The sequence below is a fragment of the Excalfactoria chinensis genome, chromosome 1 (genome assembly GCF_039878825.1).
Source record: "Excalfactoria chinensis isolate bCotChi1 chromosome 1, bCotChi1.hap2, whole genome shotgun sequence".
NCBI classification, from domain to species: domain Eukaryota; kingdom Metazoa; phylum Chordata; class Aves; order Galliformes; family Phasianidae; genus Excalfactoria; species Excalfactoria chinensis.
The window spans coordinates 33,679,187-33,686,312 of record NC_092825.1 but is presented as its reverse complement, the minus strand read 5'-3'; positions in this window follow the sequence as shown (position 1 = coordinate 33,686,312).

Sequence of the window (7,126 nt, the reverse complement as noted above, 5' to 3'; positions counted from 1 at the left end):
CCCAGAAATACCTCTTGGTTTGTTCCCAAGCTACACATCTGTAGGTCTGAGGTTCAACCAAGGCGGTAACAACCAGCGAAGGCTGTTTAGTTGAGGCAACCCAAAACAATAAACAAGCAAATCCTGGTGACCTGGGAGCTTAAATGGAGCCCCTGAGCCTTTTCCTATATGGGGAGAAGGTGCCTGGCTAGGAGCTCCAGCTAAGTCTGATCAGGGCAATTAAGTCCTATTTGTTTCCATAAGGGGCTTGGCAATGAGAGAAACTAGAAGTCCTGTTCAAAATAAAAGCACACATCCCCCTAGTTCTCAATGAACAGAGTTGCTGATAGAAAGTGATGAGTGTACTGGTTAAGTTTTGGTTGGACAGTATATGCCGTGGATGCTGTCTCTGATTAAAAGATTTAATCTGACAGGACCATTCAACAAAACCACCCAATGCATAGTATGTGGAAGACAGACTTTGCTGGAAGTGTGTTGTTTCTGAAGACCACTAGTATATGCTGCTCCCACCAAATCTATTCATTCTGCTTATTAAATCAATTCACTTGCCCCAAAACTAGAAATTCCCATTCTCCAGCTGGGTAGAAAGCTGGATAGGTATGTTGGCACAGTCAGACTTGGCCACAGCAAACTGTACTGAGAAGTGATAGTCTCATTAGTGCAGCTTCTGTTCATTGACACTTTGCAAAATGCGGCAAATATCACTGCAAACAGTTCCCCTCGCTGCTCAGAGCCCTCATGAAGTTGATGCCCTCGTCTGGTCAGAGCTTCTCCTGCATTAAAAAAACTAACTCAGAGACTGTCTTCCCAAGTGACTGTGTGCTTCTCTGGTGGCTTCAATCCACTGGACCTAAGCAGTTTGTTTCAGGAAGGAAAAAGCAGGAGACAGGTATATCACAGAAGCTAGGCCCAGGCCACCGCAGTCTTCTCTTTTGAAGGCAGGAATTGCTGCAGGACTTTAAAGAAACCACGTGCAACATTCTCCTTTGGTCTGACTTGAATTAGTTAAAGTTTCTCACATGCACATACAGACACTACTTCCAGACAGTGAAACCTTTCCTCCTCCAGGCTGGGAGGCAATTGGTCTCTTAACAGATTGGTGTGGTGTGCAAGGACGTCTCAAACATTTCACAAGTAGATAAAGCAGATAAACTGAAATAGTATTTTCACTCTTTTGTGGTGCTCCTTGCTATTTTCTTTCATTGGTTTTTATTATTGAATAAACTGTAATCATAACTTCAGTTTCAAACAAGATGTCATAAGACAATCAAAACAATGAACTCAAGCAAACCAGCGGATGAACCTACTGATAGAAGTCTCACATAATTCTAATCCCATAGCACGGTGAAAAGGAAGAAAGTTCTGCTATGTACAAAAACGGTATGGACTACAAATATTCTCTATTGTAAAGATTTGTTTTCCTTCTACTAGTTCAAATGAAACAGTGCTGGCAGTTTTGCAACCATGGAACAGTGAAGAACTCCCCAGTATCTCCTCAGTATTTGGAATGCAGGTGTAACTGGTACACTGGCATAAATAATATCAAGCTTATGGAGCCTTAAAGTGACTTAAATGATTATGTCTTTGCTACTTTCTCTGATTCAAGTGGTATAATGTGATGTCCATAATTTTCTTCAAATTTAAACACGTACACACAGAAAGAATAGCAGCAAGTAGACAAGGTGGATGCTAAGTGTTGATGCTAACTGCTGCTGAAGCTTTCTTCAAACTTCCAAGGGCAGAGATCACACAGCCTCCCTAAGCAATGCATTCCAGTTCCAAACTATCCTCAAGTTAGAAATATTTCCTGAAGTTTAATCTAGTCTCCTTTGCTTCAGCATGAGACAAGAGATAATGGGCTTATCTCAGTGGTTAACAGAAACATCAGTCTTAGTCAGTTTGATGGCATCATCCATCCTCTATGTTTTCTTGAAGACTAAACACAGTTATTTTAATCCTTTCTCATGGCTCATCGTTTTTAGACCAGCAGTTGTTTTTATTATTCCCTCTGAGCTTCCTTCTGTTGGACATCACTGTAAAAGGGCAGTGCTCAAGTCTGTGTACAGCACTCCAGCTGAGGTCTGAACAGCACTAACTACTATGTCACGTCTACTTCTATATCCCAGCAAAAGCCTTGCTTTTACCCCCTTTGGTAGCAGAATGCTGCTTAGCCAGTCCTCATCCTGTTAATGTGTGATTGGACTTATGAACACACTTCTATGTCTATCGATTCCTTCTGAACCCTAATCACATTCTGAAACAACAAGAAAACATTTTCAGACCTTCCTATCTTGCAAATTTAGTAAGTGCACTCCCTATTCCATCAGCCAAGTCATTAATTACATTATTGCATATTATCAGAGCTAAGATGATACTCTGAGATGATGTGCTCTAATAGCTAACCATTCACAACTGAGGCTTGAGCATGGTTTTTTAAAGCAGTCATGTCCTGTCTTGCAGTAGTTTATGCCAGACAGATTTCTCCCTTCCTTCTAGTGACATGTCACAGGAGGGAATTTCAAAAGCCTTTCTATATCACGTATATTCCTTCTTTCCAATTTCTCTTGGAACTAGTCAAATGGTTTGATCACATCAGACAATAAATCTGTCGCAGAATCAAAACCCCAAAACAGTTCATAGTCCTCTCTGCTGAAATTGTCAGCTGAATCGGCATGAGAAATAAGGGCTTGAAATGGTGTCTTAAAAGTAAACGTTCATTAAGGACTTGTATTCCTTAATAGAAGTTGAGAATTAAATACCAAAAAATGCAACACTGGGAAAGAAATTCTAGGCAGATGTGCTATGCCTCTATGTACAATCTGCAGAAAATTCATTGGCACAATAGAAGAAGAATGGCAAATTCTTGGCCACGTTCAAAAAAAAGAGATGATCATACTTCTATACGACTACGCAGAACCCAACCTAATCAAGGAAAATACAAAGGAATGAATAAAGAACCCCAGTTCTCATTTTTAAGGGTACAAAGCAAGTAATAAGCAGCAAGGATTACAAGGAATTTTCTCCTCTGAGCAGTTTGCAGTTGTCCACTTTGACCATAAGGCTGATTCTGCAAACAAGTTCCTGGGCTAAGCAGATTCTTCTGTTGCCTATAAAACAAATAGTGCTTGTAGGTTTTTTTGAAGGTGCTTATAAATGTAATTCAATACTAAACGGAAGGAATGAAAAAGCTGTAATGGCCTCACCAACTTATGTAAGGACTGACATGTGGTCTCATTTATCTTTAGAAGCAAGCCTGGGACAGATCGTGAGTGCAATTATAAATAGTAAAACATGTTCATCCCCAGTTGGAAAATGGCAAAGATGCCAAACCTGAGCTCAGAAATCAGACAGTAAAAATATGAAGAGTGTTTTCACCTGGAAGTTTACCCTGTGAACGCCTAACAGACTTCATAGTCCTGGTAAATCATGGAATCGTAGAATAGATTAGGTTGGAAGAGACCTTAAAGCCCACCCAGTTCCAACCCCCTGCCATGGGCAGGGTTGCCATCCTCCAGATCAGGCTGTCCAGGACCCCATCCAACCTCGCCTTGAACACCTCCAGGAAGGCATTCTTAGTCTCCAGTTCATTCTCTGAGTGTCTTCTGTCTCATCTCTCTCTCTCATTCAGTCAGACATACAAATCTGTCTGCCCAAGATGCAACTGAAGAAAATCCATCCTTACACTGGCAGTTGCATTTGGTGGCAACATGTCTACATTTTGGTTTGAGTCCTCCTGCAGTGAAGAGTCTAGTTTCACTCATCAGTTGCATCAGTGTGGTTCAGTCACACATCTACCAACAGCAATATGTTGCACCAGTGTTGCTTTACACCATTCATTACTGCACAGTGCATTTCTCTTCAGGTTGTACACTAATCTGGATCTCCATTCTCATGAGTGATTTTTCACATACACAAATCAAAATACATTCATAAAGAGTTTTGGTTTTGGTGTTTTTTTTCAAGAATCAGTAAAGTTGCTCTTTTAAATTGGAGGAATACGAGGGTTCATTTACACTATTAACCATATGGTTCATTGTTACATCGTATTATTATTACATTTCCATGTGGAGAACAGGAGTTTCCATTTGCTGCTCTCAGGGACTTAGCACCACCCACTGAGAACCTGGCCTCTTGAGCCATATAGTGCATAGAATCATATAGTCACCAAGGTTGGAAAAGACCCCCAAGATCATCCAGTCCAACTATTCACCCACCACCAGCATTTCACACTAATCCATGGCCCTTAGCTCAACATCTACACATTTCTTGAGCAACTCCTGTGTCAGTCACTCCACCACATCCCTGGGCAGCCCATTCCAGTGCCTGACCATTCTTTCAGAAGTACGCTTACATGTTACAACTGTTCCTCTTGCAAAGTAGAATTGTACTGACTTCACAGAATCACAGAATCACAGAATTGTAGGGGTTGGAAGGGACCTCTAGAGATCATCGAGTCCAACCCCCCTGCCAAAGCAGGCTCCCTACAACACGTTGCACAGGTAGGCGTCCAGGCGGGTCTTGAATATCTCCAGAGAAGGAGACTCCACCACCTCCCTGGGCAAACTGTATTAGCATTCATTGACCAACCCACACAGCCTGTTCCAGATGAACAGCAGCACTCCTGAGCAGCAAACCTGAAGTCAAGAAAAAGCTGACCTATTCAGTCCAGGTACTGGATTTTGAATCCAATTCCTAGTCACATTTCTCCCAGCTGCTTTGTCAATCCCATCTCTGTCTGACAGCTCCCACACCATGACATCAGTTTGCTTTTGTGGGTGTGCACCCCTCCTAGGAATAAAGGGATTGTTGAGACTGATAGCAATCTCAGTGATAACAATAATTCTCATACCAAACTCAGCACTACTACTTAAAAAATGTTTATTTCGTTACAAGGAGGTTGCAAATAAAGTGTTTCTGAACATGGTTTTGTGGGACTCAGAATTAATCTGTCAGGGCAGACAGCTTTATCCTGCAGACAAATTCATTTGTAATCCTCTGAAGTATTCTACCATGTGACTTCCAGAGATAAAACAGCCTGCTTTATAGTGTACTTCCACAGCCCACACTGAGTGATGCTAAGTATGGCGGTATCTCTCTCACTAGATTAACTTTAATTATTGCCATTTCTCTCATGAAAGTGACTGTACGATATGAAAGCAGCTCCCTACATGTTCCTTCTAAGGTCAGAGGACATTTTATGTTAATTTGTTCATTTGTTCATTTGTTTAAGACAGGAATTCTAGCAGCTAGTGACAGTAAGTAGAAAAATAAAGCAAAGCCCAATCCATTCTCATCTGAGAAAATCTGACAGCAGCTTCTTTAATATTGCTCTCTTCCCAACTGTCTAATTATTCACTTCCTTTCAACGAAAGGATTCTTTCATGTCGTTCAGACCACATTTTCGCCTAGTTATTATGGCATTTCTTTGGATATTGGCATAACGTGTTGTTGTTACGGATACTGACATGTTTGCTTGAAGATTCACTAACACACGACATGAATCAGTCCTTCTTGCAGAAATGTTCCAATCTAGAAGCAAAACCAAAAGGAAAGCAGTGGGAAAAAAGGAGGAGCAGAAAGCACAAAGAAATGAGACAATTGGTATATGATAGATTTTTACCATCTGCTTCACTGGCCTTGTTAAACACCTGCCGGTGGTATCAGCAGAAACCTGTCTAATTATGCAGTGCAAAAATGTTTTTGACCCTGCATGGTTTATGTACATCCAAAACACATCAAGAGAACATGGATGTGAAATATATCATTCTTAGTGACTGTCGGTGGAGCTGTACATTTAGAAGAGCTTTTGACAATTGTTATTGCAGGTGAGACACTCAACTTTTTGTCTACCGTGTATCCTTTTAAGGCCAAAGGACACCTTATGCTTGTATTTGGGAATAATGCAAAGGATGCCCATCAAGAAAGATCTCAAAAAGCACAAGAAGTGATAAAATGAGTCCATTCATTGCAAATGTGAAATACCGTTTCACACACTTCACAAATCCAACAGTTTTTGATAGTCTTTTAGAAACATGCTGTATTCAAACAGGATTTCTTCATGCCATATGACATCTGTTAAAAACTGAAAAGGTGTGAGTATCTTAAACGAAGTATTACACACTAATCAGCCATGTCCTGAAGGTATCTTCATTTGGACTAAAGATCTGTAATAAGACACCATATCGGTTTTAAAAAGTATGCAAGGTTTGCAAAAATCATTTCTTAACTACATAGGTGAAACACTTAGTGGTTTCAAGTGTAAAGATCACTGGAACTCTAGCAGTAATTGGCAGGTCCTTACTCATTATGATGAGATGTTAAGAGTTTGCTATAAAACTTCTTCATCTGTTGCAGTGCACGCAGCTACACTTAGAAATCTTATATATGAAGATGAACACCCACATATCCTATGGCGGAAGCAGTTACACAGTAGAGTGGGGACAATGAAAATACAAATCCTTACACAAGTCTTCCTTTTTTATTCCTCTAAATACACATATGTATTTATCTCCCGTTACTTTGTACACATCAGCAGCCTGATAGCCAGTTAGTTTGCAGCCTCTCTGAGCACACTATAACGATTAACAGAAGAGCTGAAGTGTAAGACTGCCATACGATTTACAGTAAAGTTAAGTTCCCCACTCACTCGTGCTGTCACAGATGCTGACAGTGGCAAGGGAAGAGTGAGTTCATTAAACAAGGGCTCTGCAGGGGCAGCCGCAAGCAGCACTCTCCCCTTCTTGCCTTCTTCTACATTCAGGCTGATTGAAGGAACCCTTCCAGGTCCTAAGCAACCTGGGCCAGGGGCAGCCTCAAGGTGTGGCCTCACCAGTTCCAAATATGGGGGGCAGAGGCTACCAAAATATTATGGTCAGCAAAAACAAACAAACAAAAAACCCTCCATGTTTTAAGCCCAAGTAATTATCTTAACAGCAACCTTAGAAGATCCCCATCGTTAGGAGTTTTCTGGCAGAGGGCAGTCGCTGTAATAGGATCGGGCAGCATGTTTCCTTATGCCAAGTCACCAAATGCTAAAATGATTTGTCATCTTTCACTGCAGGCCACTGCCTGAAACACACATGCTCCAGTCTCATGTCTCACCCGCTTTGACATCAAAGTGTCTTCC